The 24,303-nt window shown below is 31.9% G+C and overlaps 1 protein-coding gene across 11 annotated transcripts in view; it reads right to left on the bottom strand.

Moving 5' to 3' along the window:
* The window catches only part of LOC118202670 (uncharacterized), a 109,414-nt gene that overhangs the window by 28,982 nt on the left and 56,129 nt on the right, over window positions 1-24,303 (bottom strand). For 4 of the 11 annotated variants that reach the window (XM_085808660.1, XM_085808665.1, XM_085808667.1 and 1 more), the window contains 2 exons: window positions 17,200-17,434; window positions 16,471-16,654 (listed from right to left, as the gene is read on the bottom strand). The exons of 3 other annotated variants lie outside the window; for them this stretch is intronic. The gene's annotated coding sequence lies outside the window, so the exon portion shown is untranslated. Of the gene's footprint in view, window positions 1-16,470; window positions 16,655-17,195; window positions 17,435-24,303 lie in introns of all 11 variants that reach the window. 4 more of the 11 variants (XM_085808668.1, XM_085808661.1, XM_085808663.1 and 1 more) reach the window with 3 other exon arrangements.

Raw genomic sequence — 24,303 nt, 5'->3', positions numbered from 1 at the left:
ACTGTAAGAGTGGCAACCATCTGATCTTTGTTGTAGTTTGTTGCAGTTGACGCTGTAGTATGACGTATAGTATGACGCTGTAGAATTTTATATGTAAAGTTATTTTATTTTAAGTTTATTAGGAGAAAGGAGAACGGGTAGTTCTTGCAAATCTCGAACACATAGGATCTAACTCTCTTCGGCCACATAAACTAACCTAGATCCTAGTAATGAACCTGGCGACTTCTCGCACAGGCGCGAAATAATACCAGTACAGAAGAAAGGTGATAATAACCCTTTATTATTTTCAACTATGAACAGAAAGGCACGTACTTCGTGCATTACAATAACAACGACAACTTGCGGTGGAACTTAAACGTTGTTACATAAATCATTTCAAGGCTAGAAAAGAGTAGTGCGGGTCTAGCTCTTTAGGTTACGGCTAACCTAGGTTGACTCGACAACCTAACAGGCGTGATAATTATTCAGATGGCCGAAAGGCCTATAGGCAACTCTGCGTAACAGCAAGGTAGGCAACGAAACGTGGGCTGGCTAGCGAAAACATGCTCTGAATAAACTCCAAGATTCACCCGTTTAAATATTCACTTCACTTTAAATTTGCATTCTGGGGAGGAACTGCGAGGGGAAGTTGAGGAGTTCAGGAAAGGTAACAAAAATATGAATAATTGTTATTTGAACTAAGAGAAACCCTCTAAATTCTGAATAGTGTTCATTGCGTACTACACTGTCACATTTTTCATTTGGTATGGCTAGACTCGCGGTTATGTAGTGTCTTTGAGTTTTGAAAATGTTTTCATTTCTTTTAAATACAAGAATTTCATAGGAATTATAAAAACAGCTAAGATGTACATCATACTGTTCTTTTCTATTTCAGTGGAGTACAATGTTCTGCTGTACATATAAAATACATAATTCGTATTAAAATCATATCGGAATAGCTTATTTTTTTGCAGGCAGAACTATTACAATTGAAGCAGTTGATGTTAAGTTTGAGAAAAAATATAAAAAATGTTTTAAAATGAACGTATAAACTGTCCAGAAGTAAAGTCTTCAGTTCACTGCAATATTAAAATCCTTATCGTTTTACAAGTACAGGCCCCTTGGTGTCAAATACAGACCTAAAAGAGTGAAGATGCACCGAGAGAGGAAATTTCGAGATTATCCTCCTGTAGATAGACTTCATTTAATTTTTTTTCCTTTGCAAATCATTTACTATACCCATACAGCGTCTGACATGCCCCTGAACTTACAAGCTTCTAAATAACCATATTACTCGAAAATATACATATTTTGGCTAGTATTTGTCAAGAGTAAAGAATAATAAATTTTTGTTTGAAGGAACATGAAGATGTAGACTGTTGCCGTGATAAATTACCTGCAGTTTTAATTTTGCATTTAATCAAATTATGAGAATTATCGATTTGACAAGTTTTATAACAAATGATATATATTAATCAGCTGATAGTTTTCGCGGCTAGCTTATAATTCGTAGTTTCGTCTTCATTTTCCTTTTTCTTGCAGCAAATCGTATATCCGTCGATATGTCTTATTTCTTAGTCTCTTTTGATGTTCTATAAACCTGTTCCACCCACTTTCGTTTTTCTCTAACTTTTCCTTTCCTCCCCCTCTCTTGTTATCATTGCTTTTCACTCCCAAAATACGGATTTCCCTAATGTAGGATTCTAAAAGTTTTCTTCATAGTAAATAAACATATTTTAATTGAAAGATAACAATTACAGAGATAACAAGTACATTACAAGCAAGGAATCTGAGTGGTTTCCTGTCCTCCACTCCACCCTTCGGATTGGAGATTGCAACACTGTATTTTAATCTATTGTTTTATTTATAGAAGCGTATCTCACAGCTTTGCGTCCTAAAGACAGAGTATCCGCGATGACCTTGGAAGGGTTGTGGTTTTCGTGCGCAGTTTCAGTGTATCTGACGCCAGTTGTGTACATGTATGTCCAAAACAAACACACTTTGAATCTGGTATCTTCAAGTTTTATGAATCGGTAGGAAAAATGGAAACACGCATGTCACGAGTAAAATATCGTGAAAGATAATGTAAGGGTAAACAGATATTTTAGTTTCTTGGATTTTAAAAACAGCGTATTAAAGTATATGCTTTTCTATATATTTTCGAAGTTATCCCTTTTTGGCTTATCAGCAACTTCTTGATTTTTAGTAAGTGCTGCAAACATGAAAATGAATCATTAAATAAATATAAAAACTCAACACCGAATATAGAATCAGTGATTTTGTTCGTTCACCATAGTGGTCAGCTATGTTATTTTAACTTAATGGAACTGCCACAAGTATTAAATGTTCTTCATTTAAAAAATAAAATAAAATACATTAGGAATGAAGTTTTTAATGAAAACGATTCGGCAAAAGAACGCATAATTATTAATTTCCCTTTAAAAGGAAATTTCGACTAGCATTAAATTCAACAGATAATTTTATTTTTTTACATAAAAATTTAACTGCAAGTATTTCTGCTGCTATAATTTTGCCTCTAAAAAAGAGGAATATTTTGTTAGAACTAAAATATTTCTTTTAAGCTTAAACCATAAAACTTACTAAGGACAGACGAAAGTTTAAAACTACACAGCGTTATGAAAGTGTATCCATGTATGTCTATACATATATAGATATATGGATAGATATGTATATAATAAAAAAATCTGCAATAATCTTAGAAGCACTGAAAACTACCGCTGTTAAGCAGCCGAATATAAAATCCGTCAGGGTGACATTTAATGTAGGACATTCTATTAGAAAATCAAAAAGACAAGTCAATTACACAAAGTATAGAAATATCAGCATTTAACCCATTCAAATCAATCAGTTAAAAAAGTTTCTAAATGTTTGAACATGATTTAATAATCTAAGGGAGCTAAGTACAAAGATTTTATCAAAAAGGAAATGCTCATTTTTCTAGATTCATTTATTAGCCAGAGAGTAAACCTACAGCTGAAGAAAATAAGTAAATGAATGACTGGAAAATTTCTTGCATGGCAGCAATTCTATATAAATAGTTTGATTTCAATTGCTAGCCAAAATGAGTTCGATGAATGTTCGTAATTTTTTTTCATCTCAAAACTCCAGCTTTGATACCAGAAATTTAAGCTGTTGTCAATTCTCTATATTTTTTAATGCATTTACATTTTCAATACATTCATAAATTTAATAGACTAGAGTAGACGACGCTTAATATGATCTCAATTCATGTTATTATTTGGATACTCTTATAAAATTCCCCTTCAATTGTATACGAAACATGGAAAATACGTTGCTTATTGCGATCAACAGTTCGGTTAATGTGATCAAAATGTTACAAAATAATGCTTACTCTAAAGAAAAGTCGTCAAATAAGGTTAAAATAGGTTATAAAAATTACCAATGACACAGAAATATAGCCAAAAAAGGAATTAAGTCGTCAAGCAGCTTGGTTTAAATTTCAAACATCTACATAAAATTAGGCAAAAAAAGAAAACTTTAGTTTGACGTAGATTTGAATAACTCTACCAATTTTGAGGTTTATAAGACATACGAACCTCTTCTTCAGAAGCAAAAGAATTTTGAGGAGAAAAAATCCTTTGAAAACATCTGCATCAAACTAAGGTTGTTTATCCTTTTTCTTTTCTTTTTTAGTTAAAAGGGGCTTTGTCCCTGAAGGACTATTGTTTTCGTTTTGCGATTTTGCGTTGGTTCACTACAAATGTCTGTTTCACTTTTCAAACTGTTGCCACCAAAGTTAGAGTCCTGCATTATATTTGAAGAAATTAAATAATGAAAAATCTGCATAAATGTATGTATATTTCTCGCATTGTGATGAAACAACGGTATATACAGCCATCGAATTTTGAATGACGTAATCCTACTGCGAATATGGGCATGTGGAAGCCCAAATTTGAAATTTGGAATTTGTTTTATCATCGATTTTATATTTTGTAAAACTTTAACGAATTTTTGATTAGAAAATTCAAGGATTTCAAATCGGACAATGGCAGCGTTGTACAGAAAAAACATTTTTATCTCCAGTGCGCGAGACTCTGTATCGGAAATTCTAAAGGATATGATCAATTTAAAACTATTTTGCGATATTGCTCTTGAACTGAATTTTATGGTGTAAGCGCGAAGAACGTGATATTTAATAAATAAAGGTAACAGACAAAATGTTAAAAAAAGCCCCTTTGGATGTAATTTAAAATCTGAAATTCAGATTTTAACTTACTAAATTGATTTTTTTTTTTTTTTTTTTTTTTGTGCTTAAGTTTAAATTTTATATTGGCGTGCTCTCTTCCAATGAGGGATGATCTCCGAGTATTACGTTTAAAGGTACAGCATTGGTGCAATAATTTCCAGGCACGATATGATCAGTACATAAATGAACTTTTGCATTAAAGGTATTATGAACAGTTCATAAACAAAATTTTTTGCATTTTTCTAGCTTAAGAGCTATGACAGTGCTTATTTATATTTTCCTTCATAGTTTCACGTTAAATTAGTTAAATTCATTGCTATTTTGAACAATTTTTTTTCGCATCCTTTAATGTTATTATTTAAATTACACATTTAAGCGGCGCCTACTGTACATAGCGCTTCCAGAAATACTTGTTTTCGAGTATACATCAGTTTATAGGAAAAATACGTATATATTTAAAGCAAATAAAATTCTTTTCTTATTTTGTACATAGCATTTGGTGCCTGAATTTAAATACGATTTTAGATTCTTCCGATATATTTTTAGAGAGGTTCATCTGTACCCCAAGATTCTCAAACTTTTCCCCCTAGCGATATTGATATTGTAATTGAGATATTGTAATTCAATAGAAATTATTGGTACTAATAATTGAGATATTGTGAAATAATAGAAACTATTAGTGTTAATAACTGAGATATTGTAAAATAATAGAAACTATTAGTAATAACTGGAATATTGTAATATAATAGAAACTATAAGCATTAATTATTGAGATACTGTAATATAATATAAATAGTTAAGAGTAAGTATTTGCGAATTATTATTCCTTTGTTTTTATCTCAACATAGCTTTACATTTAAAATTAGGCGAAACAACAACCTTATTTTATCGTATATTTCGAATAAAAGCCTAAAGCCTATGGAGTTCGAGGGTGATCAGACACAGGTCGCTCTTTTCACAAGCAAAATAATTCTGCACAATGGGATACCTTTGATACTTTTTGCTATGCTAAAATCAGGGAGAATTTTTATCTCGCTATTTCTAGCACCCCAGTGAAACTCTGATTGGGCGTTACCTTGCATACTAAACCACAATGTAGTTTTCGTAAAAGAAATGAGACCATTGCCTCCTGAATGCTTCAAATGCTCCTGAATGCTCCTGAATGTTTCTGTCGCTTTCAAATGAGCAGCAGTTCCCATTGCAATGCGAAACGAAAGAGGCCTGGAAGTGCATTCCCATTTCCTGTCTTTTTTAAGGGAAATTTGCTTTATATAATCCTGATACAGTCTCTCTGTGGGGTAAGCGTACCCAATTAGGCCGTAAATTTTCTGTTCTCATTTTCGCCATTTTCTGGCAGTTGGAAAATACGAAGCGACAAGCGTCTCTCGGAGTTAAGGATTTAGGCTACGTTTAATTCCGATGATTGCGTCTTCATTGCTGGTACCTGATGATACTTTTGAAATCAACGAGTACGTCTCGGGGGAAACGGTGAAGTGGTTAATGACATTAATTCCAATCCAGTATTTCCTAACGCTCTTAGAACTCTAATCTTAATTTTACCCGTTTCATTATTATTTTGCTCGACGCTACATGTTCCTGGTCACTTTGTCCCGCCCATTGCTGCTGATAATTACTGTCTCGTTCCTTCCACTTTTCAGAAATTTTTTTGTTCCTGATGCAGAGAAATCTATGTCCGATCGTCCTCGAAATCGATAGCGTTTCATTTAACATCTACGCCAAAATAAGGCTGCTTTTTTTCCTAATTTAAATTTTTAAATTGGTGTATTTCTCTGCCGATTTGATATTTTTGCACCATAATAGGCTTGTTGTACCAGTGCGAGTATAAGAAACTTTCTGAGGCTTCAAAACGAGAACGAGAAAAGAATTTAATTTCTGTAAGAAAGTTATGATGAATATTAAGTATCTTGCATTACGGCGAAGTTATTTAATCGAAAATGTTGATATGTAATAAAAACCTTTAACTTTTTTCAGAATGTGAAATACATTAACTTTTACTCTTTTATTCGCATACAAGTTTCTTTCGGTTATATTTCGTTTATTAGTTATGATGTGCAGTATATTGTTTTCAGCCAGTATTTATTGACAGTTGTAAAACACTTTAGGTAAAGATATATGTATTCTTTTCGCCAATACGAACTAACCGAATGAGCATGGAAAGCAACAAAGGAATTTGAGGTTTAAAATGGCCAGATTTCAACGAAGCTCAGAAAATCATCTTTTCGTAGGAATTAAAAAGATTTTTCATATTGCTGGTCATCTTATGCAACTTAAGTGTTCATGCGTCAAAAATGCATTTTTTGTTTGTCATGATCAGTACTCTGATTGCGGATTAAATGCATAATACAAACGAGATAAAACGAAGAAGTGGTAAAATCAATAATATATTTTCAACCCTTTTATAAGGAGAAGAATGCCTTACATGTATTTGAATAAAAGTACCAAACTGGAAATTGTTAATAAACTACACTTTTGCGTATCAAATGTAAATCACTTGCATTTTGCTTTTATGTGACATGTATAAGTAACTAATGAGAACTCCTTAGCCTAGAAAAGTGAACAAATGATTTGACTCGAAAGGAACGTTTTTTGGTAAATTATTAAAGTTAAAATTTAAATAATTCAGTGCTCCGCTTTTTTGATGACTCTCCAAAATTTCGAAATGCGGCCACATTTTGATAAGAAGTTTGCTTTTCGCGATATATTTTTAAGATTAACTTCATACCTAATATTCTTTTCTGAGTTATCTCTAAATATTTAGTAATTAATTATAGCAGATATCGTTCTTTTTGAATGTACAGAATCAGTTGCATTTTTTTTTCAGACCGGTCGGAAACTCAAGACCGGCAGACTTTCCTTCTAAGAAGAATGCCTTCGAAAACAACATTTTCAGGGAAACTGCCTTGCATTCCCATTGCACAGAGATAAACTACAAAAGCGCTTTGCTCTTATTCCATTTGCTGGAATTCGATCCTGGGTCCAGTTACTTGTTCTTCGACCCTTGCTAAACGACTGAGATGTAAGAGATTGCGTTCTATTATTTCATTCTTCTATAAGAATTATTTGCTTTTGTCTTCCATAAATTCTGAGTCGTCATCTAAATATTCTCTTATCCACGTTAGTCTATCAACTATGCATTCTCGTTATTTTGATAAATATTTCACTTAACAGATTTTAGGTTTTTAAAAGGCTATAGCTTACGATTTAAAGGGCCAAAGAATTTCCCATATGGAGGACAGTGTTATTATCAAATTGAAACAATTCACATTTCTTGCTCGCATTTTTCACGAGTATTAACATATCTTTAGCCACAACACGGCGAGTTATTTTCATATATATTCTGTAAATGAATTGATTATGTGAATTATGGTGCAAGGCAGTGGTCTTAAACTCATATTGCATGAAGGCCAAATGCACGATCTGAAAACAGCTGACTGACGAGAACTCTTTTTAAACAAAATAAAAACTATTTTAAATTAACTTTAAATATTGCTTTCCAAATATTTTTCAAAACAGACATAAAAATCATAACGCATCGAAACATATATACAAAGGAAAAATTTCAAATTTATATTTATTTTCTATCCGAAACCTAAAGTTTGGTACCTGTTAGACATTTTCGTTGGTTACACTTTGCAATTAAAAAAGCAATAGTTAAATATTAGATTCTTATACTGACATTTCTTTCAAATAATCCTAATATGGCTCACCAGCGGTCGTGCCGTAAATTTGCTGAACATTGGTAGTTCGACCTGGGTAAGATCCTAGGTAAATGGGATGTCTACATGAGCGTTTTCATGCTTTCTTCTGTGTCTAATACGGATACGAGCCAACATCTTTTAGAAAGTCCTCTATGACGGCACTCCTTTCCTTAGGTCAGATAGCCCTAACTTTTTTGGTCATAGTCAAATAAATCAAACCAAATAAGCCAATTCTAATATGTTTAATTTAACATTAAATATAACTTACTTTAATTTAAATTAAAAATAAATAAGTTATGAAATTTCCTAAGCTTTCAGAGAAAATTAACCAAGTGGAACAAATCCTGAGAATAAATAATAATAATTTAGTCTCTTTCTTATATTTATAAAATTTTCTTTGACGCATAAATAAAAATACATACGTTCGTAGGTAACTAATTATAAAAAAATTATTTCGTAGTTTGATACTTGATAGCGTTTCGACTCTTTGTGCCCTTGGAGGGGAAATACTAGAAATTATCATGATCATGGATTGTAGATGCTCACCGATCAATCGGGTTCTTTTTTCCCCAATGGCGGACACTAGCCGTTTATAGGCTTTGGCCACTACTAAGGCCGGAAGTGGTGGTCTCTTTATTACGGAGGCACGTAATAGATGGGCTCTTATGAAGGGACGGATTTTCGGACAAATTCCATCCATGCCTTCTTCGAGATTCGAACCCGGGTGCTTCGGTACAGCAGCTAGAGTCACTAACCACTTTTCGTCTAGGCGGCTAAATATGGTTCTTTTCTTGTTAAATTTTAACTATGAAAAAAAACTGTTCATTTATAATTATGTGTCTAATTGTGTTCCCCCCCCAAAAAAAGCGACTATTCGTGACAAAATTCGCAACTGAGCTTAATTATTTTTTGAGAAGTACAAACAAAAGTTAATAAGTCTGTATCTTGAAATCTTTGAATAAGTTTTATATCACACTGTAAATTATTTAGCTTCATTTATAGATTGTCTCATGCATTATTCACTTTCGTTTCTTAACTTTTTAACTTAACATCAGTTCTGTATCATGGTTATAGTAAAAAATCCGACATTAAATAACTGAAATCTTGAAGTCTCTGAAACAACATATTTGCAGCAAATATATAATTATAATGTCTTCGGGAGCAGCATAAAATTGCTTAGGATGCGGCTTACGCGCCGCCAGTTTGACGTCATTGATGTAAGGTACTGTCTATAAAAATAACATTATTTTGATTTATGTATGACAGTAACATAGTCTCAAATTATTTCCGATAAATATTACCATTTTCCCCCGGTTACATATATTTATAGCTTTTAATTCCGTAAAAAGTCTCAAAAACTCCAGAAGAAAAAAAAATTTCCTGAGGAATTAAAAGGTTGCTGTGACGAGATGCTATAGTCAAGTGGGATAAATCTCTTTGGAGTAATGTTATTTCATAGGAGAATGTACTAAATAAATTACGAATGTTAATTTCAATAAATAAACATTTTTAATATTTCATTAATCAAAGAAGTTTTTATTTTAACGTTACTATTATTAACTTTTGGACAATTTTTTATAATGACTAATAATTTCTTTCCAAAATAAAGCTGTGACCTATTACTTGACGGATTTACACCATTTTAACGCATTCCTGTTATTTCAGAATGGAAATGTACTAAGTGCAGTTTATTAGCAATAAAATTAAGTTCTGTTTTTTTGAGTTCTGTTGTTTTTTAAGTTCTGTTGTAAGGTATCCAACCACATATATTGACATTTCCTGCAATTCATAATTAAAAGTTAGGGGAAGCTGGGTTGTATCTGCTATGCTTACGAGGAAATCCATGTGACTTTCATGCAGACTGCCCGTTCGTCGGATATTGATCTGTGTCAGAGCTACCAACCAGAAATAAGTGCCGTTTTATTTTAAAATGACTATTGAAATTATATATATATATATATAAATCAATCATTTATAATTAGAAAACTTTTATATACCATCTCCAAGGAACAGAAAGTCAATTAAAACCATATATGTGTTATTCATTTAAACGACAGGAAATGTTTATATAGTGTATTTATGAATCTAAATATAGAAGATGTTAGTACTATAAAAGGTAGACACAGAATTTATTGTCTTAAATAATAATCCTAGATATATACTTCTAATTACAATGCTTGTTAAACTAAGGTGGAGAACCTTATATAAAAATACTGCATGTAGAATTAAAGGCTGTGTAAAATAAATTTTAGTTGTACATGATCGCTCTTTGTAAACAGTTATCATTAATAAATTATTCATTATATTTTAGTTAATTAAAAAAATCCGTACAGTTGTGCGCAAACTTCGCGGAAACATCTGATTTGCATTTGCATTAGGAAAAGAACGCCAGTTAAATATTTAGTCATTTATATTGTTCTACTATTAATCGCGAAAATGAATAACTCTTGATTTCCTACTGCTTTTTGAATGGGCTCAGAAATACAGAACATTATTTAAGATGGTAACATACATAAAGAAGTTATTTATATTAGCACATTCATTTATAAAGGAATGATCTACATCAGTAAGTTCGTTGTTGTATATCCTCACAAATTTTGCTTATAAAAGCACGAAATAAATAAAACATAATGAGTATTTTACTAAATGAAATTTTTGCTTTGCAAAGGGCACATAAAATTATTTAAAGAAAATTTAGAATTAAGAATGTATGTATAGGATCAATATTTCAGGATATAAAGCCACAGTCATCTTTTTCGAAGCGTTCCCTATGCTTCTATGTTTAAAATGTTGTTGACCGAGGGAAATTAATGAAACAATCTCTTTTGAAAAATACGTCATTTATCTGATTTTGCTTCTGCTTTGATTTCATGATTTCACAGCATGTCTAACGGTATAACCTTTGGAAGTCTCTGAATTATCTACCAGATATGATATGTAAATAGAACATTTCTTTTTAACTAGGAAATGAACTCACACGCGTACAAGACGTGTTTCGACGATCTATTGAAGTCTAGAAAGAAATTATGTTGATAAAGAACAGACATTTTATTTTTGAACTCATAGTGAACGTATGATTAAATCATGAATTCAAATCTTATTTTGTTTACGAGAGTTTTAAATTTATATTCGCGGTTAGTTACATATTGTTACTGGACCAAATATGATATGATCTAGTTTATACGAGTAAGATGACTGTATTTTCAGGCGGTGTTTTAGTAGAGAGGAAAAAAAAAAAAAAGAACTTGCATTTAAGATATCCTCGCGTAGATAAGCTATATATACACCATCTCCACAAAAGTCCTGATCGGCGTTCATTTTTTGCAACTGATGGGCTTAGACATATACTTCCAGTTACAAAAATGTTTTAAACGACGAATTCATGTTTTGCTATTTCTAAATTATAAAATATCAGTTTTATAAAAATTACGAAATCTGATTTTTACACGATTCCGACACTTAACTCAGGGAAATTTATATTCTTATATATATATTATTTTTCAGAAGAGGTAATTTTAATTCCGTAAGGCAAAAATTGGCGGAGATAATCAACTTCAAAATTCTGGACATTATACAATCGTTTTCAGCTTGTCTTCAGGGGCCGGTTAAGAAATAAATTAGAATAGTTCGAGGCTCATTTTCCACCCTTAAATGCCATTAAATGATATACTTTTATAATTTAATAGGATGTAACATCATTTAATTTACAACTCTGCTACAACTCGTATGTGTGGAAAGAATACGAGTTGTAAGACAAGTAGTTTATAAGTTTTCATACTCTGAAAACATGTCATAAATGTTCTCAGAAAGTTTTACCATTTTAAAATCTTAATTCAGTAAACACGGAAAAAATTTCTTAAACTGCAAATATTTTTCATATATTCTACACGGAAAACACCGCGGCTCACACTTTAATTTTGCAAGTGAGAAAAAATATGCTATAGTCAGTCTTCTTAAATTCTCATACCGATTTCTTTGTTTCTTATTTTATATTTCATATGCTTAGAAAAAGCTAACAAGAGACAACTTTTCTTTAATTGTTAACTTAAAAAGAGCTACCTAAATTTTCTAAACTGTATGCTATTCAAAGAGTAAATGTAAATTTTACCTGTGATAATTACAAATTAATGGGCTAAAATATATATCACTATTTCTTTATTTAAAATTACTTTCCTATTATTATTTGTTTTTAGCTATTAGAGTTTCATTGGTTTGTTAAGCTTAGGTGACAGATATGCATAGCAATATGCATTTGATTCATTAAATAAAAATATTTTGCTAACTGTTGAAATTAAAGTTCTAACTCTCAACAACAGTCTCATGATATCCAAAGTGAATGCAATAAATTAATACCAATTGGAGCGTGCTGAGCAATAATACAAAAGTTAAAATTATTTGTTGATACAAATTTGGAATACATGTGTGAAATCGAAAGATTGATATTATAGATGATAAACGATAATAATCTATGCATGTTGCAGTATCAGCTTCATTTATCTTGTAAATAATATAAATATATACTTCATTCTTATTTTTAAAAAGATATTTGCAAGAAATAGATTTACGATATGTTATATCTTTGATCTGATCCTTATCAGATTAAAAATTTAGCGTAACTTATTCACTGAACAGTTTAGTGACCATCTAGGGACTTAGAGATCCAATTTTATTCAAAAGGTTAATTGAATTTAACTGGTTTTTAATTAATAATTAACTTAAACTGTTTTTGTCAGTTTCAAAATCATTGTCGCGTTTAAGGTAAAAACCAGAAGCACAACAAATTCTGTTAAGTATTTAGTAGAAAATGTACAGAAAACATTCATAGTATTACTGTGTTATGTGTAACATCATATAGTGGATCACGTTTTGATAAATGAATGAATAATTAATTAATTAGGAATGACAAGTCTGTTTAGATTTAAGCGTTTCATCCTGAGTTTTTAATTAGGATGGAAAATACAAGATGGCGCCACCAAAACCTTTTCTTTTACTATGGTAAGGGATTTCATAGCAAAATCTGAAGCGCCTTCTTGAATTTAATTTAGGGAAATGTAGAAGTAATTTACAGTCATTGTCAGCGTGAAAGTTTCTTTTTTATAAGATTAAACAGGTAATAAAATGTAATGATTTTAAAACTGCACATTCAGCTTATATTAGATATGGACCTTTCAAAAGAAAAAAAAGATTAGCTAAAATAAAGGTGAGGCGGAGGAAAAAGTTTTTCAGCCTTCTATACAAAGGAATTTCAAACAACGCTTTACATTTATCGGCTAATTAAAGAGTACTTTTATAATCATTTGGTTATATATTAACTAATTCGTCGCAGAAGCTACTAAAAATTGCGAAGTCATGATACCCTGAGAAAATCTTCAGTTGTCAAAATCTCCAATTCAGATTGGCTTTAAATACGTCAAACAGGATTCTTACTTTTCCTCGAAATATTTTTAGACGTTTCCTAAAAGTATGCCAAAGAAGAGTTTTGTATACACCACCATGATTTACAAGATATGTATGAAAACTAATATCCAGGTGTTCTTAGATAGTTTGTAAGATAACCAAATATTTCTGAAATGGGAATTTTTAGGTATTGTAAAACGTTTCAAAACATAGGTATGCACAGTAGGGTAAGTTCAGTTTCTCATCCGCAAACATATCGCATGCAATACCTGAAACTAACACCGTCATTATACGTTTCTCCCCTTGCACTAGAATTTTAAGTTGAGATTTTCTAGGAAGGGTGGGTTAAAATGAATGGCTATATGTAAAGAAATTACATGCCCTGTTAACGACTGCCAGAGATTAGTCCATCTATCTAGAACTATCTCTGCAAAAACACTCTAGTGTTCTTCTTTTAGACGAGCTTCGATTTCCTTACGAAGTATTTTCGCAGCTCCTTCACCTGACTGAAGAATTGATTTTTTTTTTTTATCATATGTTAACTGCTTATTAGGAAGAACATACAAAGGAGATGCATAATAATTTGGATACGCATTATCATCCGTAAAAAGTCAGCAACAGATTAATTGAGTTTTTGCGTTATATCAAAACTAGTATTAGATTAAAACAGAAAACTTATACTCATCTAAATGCGGAATTAACATTTTGTGCCTAGGGCATTAAATGCTCGTAATACTAACAAATGTAGGGGGGGGGAAGTAGCGAGAATTTATTTATTTAGAAGTAATCCATAGCATGAAGTGTAAGAAGAATGTTATCTGATATTAATTAAATTTAATATTTAAGCTTATGCATCATATTGCTAAACTCGAAAGTCTTTTAAAGTTTTCTTTACTGTATAAGTAGCGTATGAAGCAATCAATATCTTTATCAAGCTTAACTGCTTTAGTCAAGTCTGTAACAGAAATTTTTGACATTCATTCTTTTTGACATACATTCATTTTCTAATTACTGCCAATACAATGTTGCGTCTTTTTGCAAGTAATACATTTAAAAAATTTTTAAAGTACAGCACGTGAGCTGAAATAAAATGTAAAGCAAAATTTAACTTTGAAGTGGCTTCGGTGTTTAGAAAAACTTCAATCACTTCAAGGTAAGAGCCATTCTCCTTCAAACAGCAAAAGTATTTCGCTCTGTTGGCCGAAAACATGTCATTTAAATAAGCGAAATAAAACTAAGTAAATAACTGAAAAAAAAAAAAAAAAAAAAAAAAAAAAAAAGGATGCAACAACCGAAACGAACAAAGTAAAATTGAGGTGAATCAAAATTATGAGATAAGGCTTTTTAAACCTTGGGAAGGTAATGGAACTTAAATCAAGAACTGCAGTATTATAGAGGTTTGGTTTATGTGACTACGGTATAAGTCTCGAGGGCTATCTGCCTAAAGGGAGGGATGCCTTCGTGGAGAGCTTTCTGAAGGAAACTGACTCATATAGGGTTCAACGAGTTTACCGCTCGGCCGCTGGTTGGACAGCAGTATCAGGAGGAATCATCAATTTAGTTTTTGAATTAAACTTCCGAATTTCATGCACGTCTGTATTAATTTGCTTAATATATTGAATAAAGAAGAGCTCATTTTTGTCTAAAAGAAATATTAAAATCGATTCTAAATTTATTTCTAAAACCTAAGATTTTATACTCATTTATCTCCAATTCGAAAATTCTCTAACTTAAAGAACTTTTTTAAATCTAGAAGTTAATCGAGCAATACTTCTGTAAAACGTGAAATCTTAAGTACTTATTAGCTCTGGTATTGTTATTCCTTTTTCATAACATCAGTCAGACTAATTAGAAGCATGCTTACTAAACCTATAGAAAATGATAAGATGCAAAAATTTTAGGAAAATGCGATGTCAGTCATAAACGTAAAAGCATCGACCATATTTTGTTTCCATTTTGTTTCAACTGTTATCTGTTTAGAAACAAGAGTAAGTTCCCTTGCGTTTTTCAAAATTCATTTCAATTTCATGTCAGGAAAAAGATGTGAAACCAAACACTGAAAAAGCATTTTCCCTTTAAATTCACATAGATTCTTAGTGATTGAATTTCTTTCTCAGTCATGGGGGGAATTTATAAAAATACACAAATCTTAAATCAAATCAGTTCTTTTAGTTACAAACTGAAACTTTACAACTAAACGCTTGCTTGATCTTCAAGAGTAAAATTTTACAAAGCTGACATTAATTTTACCTTGTTAACTACATTCTTATGTTAACTATATTTCAGACAGATAAAAAACGTAATACAGAAGTGCATTAACTAGTGAGAACTTCTGCTAAAAGGTAAGCAGGTAATTTATCACGGCAAAACTTTAGAAGGCCAGGTATCATAAGGAGATTGTTTCATTGACACATTTAGAAGAAATCTGGCTTGTATTTTCTTACTCTTGGAGAAAATCCCCAAAATTTTATGCAGCCTGCTTTTCCAGCCCTTAGTACAAACTGCTAGAGTTAATTAGTTTTATTTCTTATCCACTGGCCTACCGTTCACAAAACAAACCATTTCATAACGGTGCCTTGGCTTAAAGGTGCCGACACATCTGTGCAAATTGGCCACTGTCGGAAAAGACAAAAACCTCCGTAAAAGTGCACCGGCAGAAAGATCTCAGCACTTTTATGCAGTTTATTTTCTAATTCGAAAAAAAAAAGCAACCTTCATAAAGGTGCTGTCACTTTTATATCGAAGATCCATTATGCAAATATTGTTTTAATTTGCTGTTTTGCCTCATAAAGCAAATGAGAGTTTTCTTTCATAGCAGTGCCCCGGCATTAAGATGATCGTACCTTTACGAAGATTGCTTTTCTCATGTTAGAAAATGAAACGAGTGCAGGCGTCTTTGTGCTATAGTATCCTTATGAAGGTTTCTGTCTTTCTTGAACAGTGACCGATTTCTATAGAAGGGCAGCACCTTTACGACGGTGCACAGTTTTAAATGCGTCTCGTAATTAGAAGAAAGAATTTTGGAATTATTTCGAAAAAATGCTAGTATTGAGAATATTTACAGATATAAAAGCAGAATGATTATGCCAATTAGTACCTAGGGATAGTAACTAAATAACTTGTTAGGATAAAGCATTCAAGATTTACCTGCGTCAGTAGAGATGGCTCTGTAGCGGCTCTCTCAAACAGAAACTGCCTCGTGTTATCTAACCGAAACTAATTCGTGTTCGCATTACATATGAGTTAATCTTATTGCGAATACGTTCAGCTGCCAGATATTTATGTCGGGACGTCAAGCGTTCTTATTCACTCGATCACCCAGTTGCAGGCCCTGACAAAAGAAAAGTTTTAGAATGCACATTTTATATTTCAAAAGTTACCACAAATGTAATATTTTTATCTGATAACAAACCGACTAATAGAGTAAAATTAAAAATTTTTCTTCATAGAGATACGTTGGATAAATTAAATCTATATGAACTTCTCATTTAGTATATTTTTTTCGTTCATCTGTTTTACCCTTTTCTATTCAAAAATTAGTTTAATTTGGGAAGGAGGGGGGAGAACTTGATTCTTATTGAAAGACTCTTTATGAGGCTCTTAGTAAAAAAAACATTTTATTAACATCGTTTTACATGTGCTTTAAATTACAATTTTAAAGGTAAATTCAACAAGGGAAAATTAAAAATAACTGCAGAACATTACTTCGTTGCTTTGAGTTTTAGTGACGTTCTAAAATCTTCAGAGCTAATGAATTTGAAACACTAGCATACGATGCAAATAAATATAAAAAGGACAAGTAAAATATAAGGTTTCATGTAATATAATTATGAATAAAATAAAATTACTGCATGGAAGCTGAAGAGTTTTACCTACTTGCTTAAGACTAGCTACAATTGAAATGCTTAAAGGAAATTCTGGTTTCAAACATATTTACTTATCAGGACGAAAGTGAAACTGTCTGTCATGAGAAAGCCATCTCAGAAATGAAATGAAATTGCGTTTCCTAAATTCTTGGGTTGTTATATGACTGATCTTATTTCCTTCAATGTCATGCACTTCCTTCCTTTAGTAAAATTCTTCACTCATTGGAAGGAATAATATTATATCCCTAGAAAAATAAAATAATATCTGGAAAAAAGTGAAATTTCCAAAATTTCATTATAAACTAAATTTAAGCCTGCGTTAAAACATGGCTGTCTGTTAAAAAAAATCTTGTGTTTTATAAATAATAAAATCGTTTTTAAGGATTAAAAAAATAAAAAAAAAATCCTTACTTAGATTATTGTTTTACAAAGATACAGCCATTTTCTAGCCATTTTTCATGAACATATTGCATCATCTTAAGATAATAAATGTCTAGTTTCCATTCAGAGACTGCAGAAAGTGAGCGCTTATTTGATTTTAACTTTCGACAGCTTTATTCGAGTTCTGTCCTATATATAATCGTTTATCCAAGACTTACTTCTAGATTTTATGACAAGAAGCACCCAGAAATTAATCCGCAAGCACCAGAAAAAAATTATCAAAACTCAAGAGAGACTCAGACTGAAAATTTCTAAATTATGACTATGGAATTAAAAACTCTTAATGTTCATTGGATGAAATTTCGAGAAGTATACAATTAATAACTGCTTTTACCATTTTATGGCAATTTCGTTCATTTCATGGATTAACTGGAAATATAGTTAAAACCCCACAGTTTTTAAATTTATAAAATTTCAATAATTCAGTACTCGCTTCTCACACCAACTTTTCATAAGAGGCATTATCGAGATGGTGCTCTACGAAAGTAATTCACATATATATGACATACGGTTAGCAGATGTAAGCTTCTGAAAGGAAGCAAAAATAATGGAGATTAGAACATGGATAATGGAGACAGAACAGAGATAGAACAAAATAATTGAGATAACGGAGTTAGATTAACTTATTTCAGAACAAAACATTTTCTTAAACTGAAATTTAAATTCGAAGTACTTGTGTCCGATAGAGTAAAAGTATCAAAATTATTCTTGCGAAGCTCTATCTTTTAACTGAAAGAAAATATCTTTTGAAATGAGATCTAATATTTGTTGGCTTCTACTGAAGTTATGTACAAACAACTAATGATTAGTTAATTCTATATAAATGTAATATATAAAACGAATTTGAAAACTGCTAAAAACCTTTACGAGCATATACAAGAGTCGGAATATAAAATACTTTCAAATAGAAACTATGGTCTCTGACGTGATCCTGAATTTTCAAAAGCCTTTGAATGCAACTCGAGCTCTGCAGTACAGTTGCAAAGATAAAAAATAATTGCTTTGTGTAAAGAGGTACAGCTTTGGTTTCAGAATGAACTGATTCTGACTTTTAAGTCTAAAATTTACAAGAGTATATGAAACAAGATGTTATAAAAGTACTATGTGAAACTAATCTTCCTCAATATAGAATTATCGGATTATAACAATAAATTTCTTAAGAACTGTCAACCATATCACTATGATTTAAATGTTAAAACACTGAAAAATATCCGAAGTTTTCGTCGTACTTTAGTATCTTTCGATATTTTCTCCATTCGCCGCACAGGTGATCATACAATGGCATTTGATTTCCTTTCATGTTCACTGAATTATAAAATATACTTGAATTATGCAGTCCTTTGCGGTATGTGTTGGAGATCACAAATCTTTTGCTAACATGCAATGGTCTTAGCTTATTCCCGCAAAATAAATTTGTCGGGGTAAGGCTACATGATTTTGGGGTAAGACATTCTCTAAACCTCATTTACTATGTATAAGATTGAAGTTTCTAAGCTACGTATTAGTCCACCCTTTTCATACCAAGATTTAGGGAGCGTCTCTTTCATATTTTTGCGCCTAATTCACAAAATGTATGTTCAGCATATTTTAACAGTTTGATGTGTTTAACAGTGTTGGAGTAATCTTTTTTTTTTTTTTTTTTTTTTTTTTTTGTAATACAGTCCTTCTTCTGTAGAGCAGCATTATAAATAAATCTTTTTTTCCGTATCCTTAGACGTATTGTAAGGATTATGCTAATTTTATTAACAGTTAAATTTTTAGTTAAACTTCCTTTCCTATAGCTTCTTAATTTAAACTTACTAATTCCGGCCAGAACGTAGTTTTAGAATCACCTGCTAATGAGGAAGAGCAGTATTTAACAGCAAAGTTCTACTGTCTTAGTGAGAGAGATACCAGATATTCTGGCTAGCACGCGTCCGCCTTTTTAGGCTACTCTCTCGTAAGCTATTATTACGCTCGGTCGTACTTGATAGCTACGCAGTCAGTTAGCGTTAAGGTGCCAACTCCGTTAGAATCTTGATAGCTTTGGCTACATCTCTTTAGTTAAGATTAGTTTAGTTTAATTCTTAGTCTCTTAAGTTCAAGCCCGAGTGTCGGCTTTATTGTACGACACCAAGACGGAGTTTTGTAAAATTTAGCTGGAATAATAAAGGGTTATTTTACCATTCTCACTTGTTGTTTTCTACCTCACGAACTCAAGCGATTATTCGCTTACTAGTTTTTAAGATTCTTCACTTTCAACTGTAACTTAAAAATACACAGTGGAGAATCCTACAGTATAATCAGAATTACTTCATGTAAATATTATATTCATTTATACTTGTGTCAGCTTTTTTGTGCTCTTATAATCTTTTATTGTAACTTTAAAAATGAAGGTTAATATTTTTATAGAAAAAGAAATTTTAAAAACTATTGCTACTGATACACTACCTTCAAATTTCATTTTAAATAAGAGTATTAGTTCAGGAAAATATACCTTTAAAACACACACACAGGCACAGAAAAGAATATTAGGACACTATTTTCAGGGTTCCCAATATTTTACTTTTCCAACTGCAGTTTTTCTATTTTATCACAATTGCAGAGATTCTAGTTTCTCTGCGATAGCTATTCAAACGTTAAGTCCATAAAATATTGCATCTTTTAGAGTTTACTTGGGAAGTATATTCTTTAAATCGCATCAGAATCAAATATTTAAAAAAATAGGATAGAATCATAGAAAACTGTGCGACGGAAAAGTGATCTAATACTATTAGAATTACAAGTTTGACCGTCCGTCGTTTTAACTTCTGATGCGCATGTGTGTATAGTTATAATAGTTATATTATTTTAATATACATAAAGATTTTAATATACAATGATGAAATTTTCGCTGTATTTTCAATTTTTCAAGTGTTATAGATGTGATGCGATTCAGTATTACATACAATTAAATCCTTCATCGAAGCAGACAACGCGGGTCACAAGAATTGAACTCCTGCTTGGAATCAATAATCGACAAAATTCACTGTTTCTTTGTAGCTTTTCAGTTAAAATTTATTAAAGAATTTCTAAGAAAAAATTTGCTGTGATGATTTAATCTTTTATGTGCTAGAATTAACTGGGAAACTTCTTCAGATGGATAACTTAATTTTGATCGATGATTTTCCACATTAAGAAAAGCCTGCACCTTAATTAACTTTTTAAATTAAATTATTTACTATCCATCCTCAAATTTATGATATGAGGTTAACATATCTTATTTCATCCCTTATTTTATTTAGGAAAGGTTATTTTATTTTCATCGTATTTAGAGCAAAACAACCAACGCTCCTGTGCCGAATACTTTGTGGTTGAAAACGTAAATCCCATCGTTCACTCTCAAAACATTTGGAATTTTCATCGAGGACCGGTAGCGAACGAGTGTGGATTTCACCATTAGACGACGAGGGATTTATTGACATCGTTTGCTTAATGATTTTTCATTAAATTACACTAAAGATTAAAAAATGCTTAGTATGCTAACAAAAGAAAACTTAATAAAGGTACTTACTGAAATGGGAAATATGATGTAATAGAATATTTTTTCTTCCTCTCGGCTGCCTTTTATTAAAATAATTTAAAAATATTATTTTCTTTCCTATTGGAAATATTCTTATAGTTCTGTGAACACCATGATATTAAAATGCATTTTTTTGCGTATCAGATTCAATACCCGTATTTTGAATGCTATATATGGTTATTTTTTCCGAAAGCTACAAGATAGACTGATTATTCTATTCTTTATCAGTCCTACTCACTTTCACTTTTGGTAAATGTGAATTATAAGATATATTATCACTAAATGTTTCAATCGCCCACGAAGAGCATGGCATTGAAATACATAACTGTATATCAGATACAATATTTCACTAAACAAGCTACAGAAATGAAAACGGAAATAACAAGAATTGATTAGTAATAATATTTGAATAGTGGATAATGCTATGTGATGCTATTCATTATTCTCCTGATATATTGCATTTTATAAAACTATGAAAGCGAATGGGGTATATGTTCATAAAACTCCATTGCTCTTATCTTTAGATAACATCAATTACAGCGAAAATGAATTTCAGAATGTAAGAACGTTTCCAAAAAAAATAAAATATAATGATTTCTATAATACTCATATGGATTTAAAACACCAATAAATATGGCATAATGATATGCGCACCATATTCACTAGTATAGTCGGGTAGTGTAAGTTATTTACCATATCATTATCCACTATTCAAATATTATTACTAATCAATACTTGTTATTTCCGTTTTCATTTCTGTAGCTTGTTCGAACAGTTTCTAGTGTTTGACCACTCCACAACAAAAGCATTAATGAAAGTGTAATCTCAGTAATGAAGATGTTAACACGAAACCCTATAATAAAGATGCCAGCATACTAACATTTTCACTGTCATATTATTTTAAGGTGCACCGTTGCTTGAAACTAAAGAACAATTATTTAAACTAGTGTCAAACGTACAAAGATTGATTAAAATTTCACTGATTGTAATTATTTATGGTAATTATATGCTAGTGAAGATAAAAGCATGTTGCTGGATATTGCACACATGGAATGCAAATAAGCCGAAAGCATCCTGAAATAAAATATGTTCAACATCGCTCTGGTATCTTGGGAAAACCTAATGAAATAAGTTTGAGCTAGCAAAATTTTATTAACCGCATCTTAGATATAATTTAAATGAAGGGCAGAAGTGGTGGGTGTTTGGTAGATTCAAGGCAGGTCAAACAGAAATTGAATGTCGCAAGACAGGTGAAAATTCTCTTCAGTGTAATTGCAAGAATCTGAAAACGTCTTTTAAGCGTGAGAAATAGTTAACCGTTTTGCTGGTCAAAGTAGTTGGAGAGTAACAATAGAATCTGTAGACCATTGCATGTCATTGCTGGTTCGAAGAAATCGTTAGGCAACCTATAAGAGAGTTGGCCTATAGCTTTTCAGCAGCCACTGAGATATACAATATAATACCTAAATATACAATATATAATACAATATAATGCGCAATATAATACCTGAAAATGCAAGATATAATATAATATAGTGTACAATACGGAGGCCCGGTGCCGCAGTGGCTAGCACATCGCGCAGCAGTACCACAGGTCCGGGGTTCGAACCCCGGGCTGGGCAAGGTCGACTCAGCCTTTCATCCCTTGGGTAGATAAAATGAGTACCAAGTTCGCTTGGGGATTAAACACTGGGGGTCCTGCGACCAAGCTGACCGCTTGTTCAGGGCATATGCTTAAGCACCCCGGGGCCCACGGTCAAGAAAGCAGATTTCGCGGCACTGCAGGCCTTGGCCCATTAGGGCTGTTTGCGCCACTGAGTTTAGTGTTTCTTAGTATACAATACACTACCTGAAAATACAATATACAACACCTGAATAAGCAGATCTACTCTTTACCATTTATAAGCACGGTTTTCATGTGAGAAAAACCACTGCTTTGGGCGCATTTTCTGCTTCTTGCAGATGAGAATGTATGAGATGGTGTATTATTCATCATCAACAGAGTCGACATGACTGCGACCCAGTAGTGTTCAGTTCAAACTTAGTATAAATAATAACTCTAGACCTACTTCCATCTAGGGACAGCTTGGATTAAACAATCTTCAACCTATTCCTGAAAGTCACTGTTTCTGTGCTGGTATTTTACTTGTTTAGCGAGGAATCATGATAAATGACCATAGCGAGTTCTGTACTTATGGGAAAAATACTGTAACGGCGTAGAGATACGTAGATTATGTTCTGCATGTCCAAGTAAGTCTATTTAGGAGTGCTATGAGCCCAGACGTTTGCTCGTGGATGATAATACTCAAACTCATCGAGCTGCTATGGTTGCTCAGTACCTTCAGACCGAGTATTTTATTCATACGGATAGGCAATAATATTTATTCGTTTGACTTCAATCCTTAGGAACATCTGCAAGAAGTTCAAAAAAGAGAGTTTAAGCTCACCACCTCCCTTTCACCTGAGCCTCCAGAAGCCTTCGTAGAAGAAAGGCGTTTTATCACTCAGGGCTTTATTGATTCTTTAGTCAACGGTACAGGAAGAGATTGTGAAATACGATTTCCACTGCAGGCGATCGAATAGTCTATTAACCCCTTAACTGCCGCGGAAAACGTACAAGATTCATTTCCCAGTGCCACGGTTTTTCACACAGGCGCGCGCAGTTATGCGTTGTATTAGGGGGAAAATAAGTGCAAGTTTTACTTTCTAAAAACTGTTTACTTTCACAAAATAAAGAATAAAAGAAAAAAATGAATGCACAAAATTTGAGTAAAAGTATAATAAAAAGATGTAAGTATAATAAAAATGAGGGTTTTATAATAAAAAAGTCCCTAAATGGAGTTTCGATCAATTCATTTTTAGACCAGTAAAGTCTAATATCAGGTTTCAGTGTTATACCTTGGGAAATCAACTATGCCTAAAAAAACATATTTCTTCTGAACTGGTTGAATGCCACGATTTTGTTCTTGATTTTTTTGTTTGCAAGGTGTTAGTTCATATACTCGTCTACAAAACGGTTAGTTTCAGTAACAATATGAAGCACGAGCAGTTCAAAAAATAATTCAAAAAAGATAAATGGGTTTGAAACATCCGTTATATCTTTCTTTATTCCTGGAACCTACTACAAAAAGT

The sequence above is a fragment of the Stegodyphus dumicola genome, chromosome X1 (assembly GCF_044657685.1).
Source record: "Stegodyphus dumicola isolate Sdum_Otavi_A_Nest chromosome X1, ASM4465768v1".
NCBI classification, from domain to species: Eukaryota; Metazoa; Arthropoda; class Arachnida; order Araneae; family Eresidae; genus Stegodyphus; species Stegodyphus dumicola.
The sequence above is the reverse complement of the archived record's forward strand: the minus strand, read 5'-3'. Positions and strand labels throughout refer to the sequence as shown.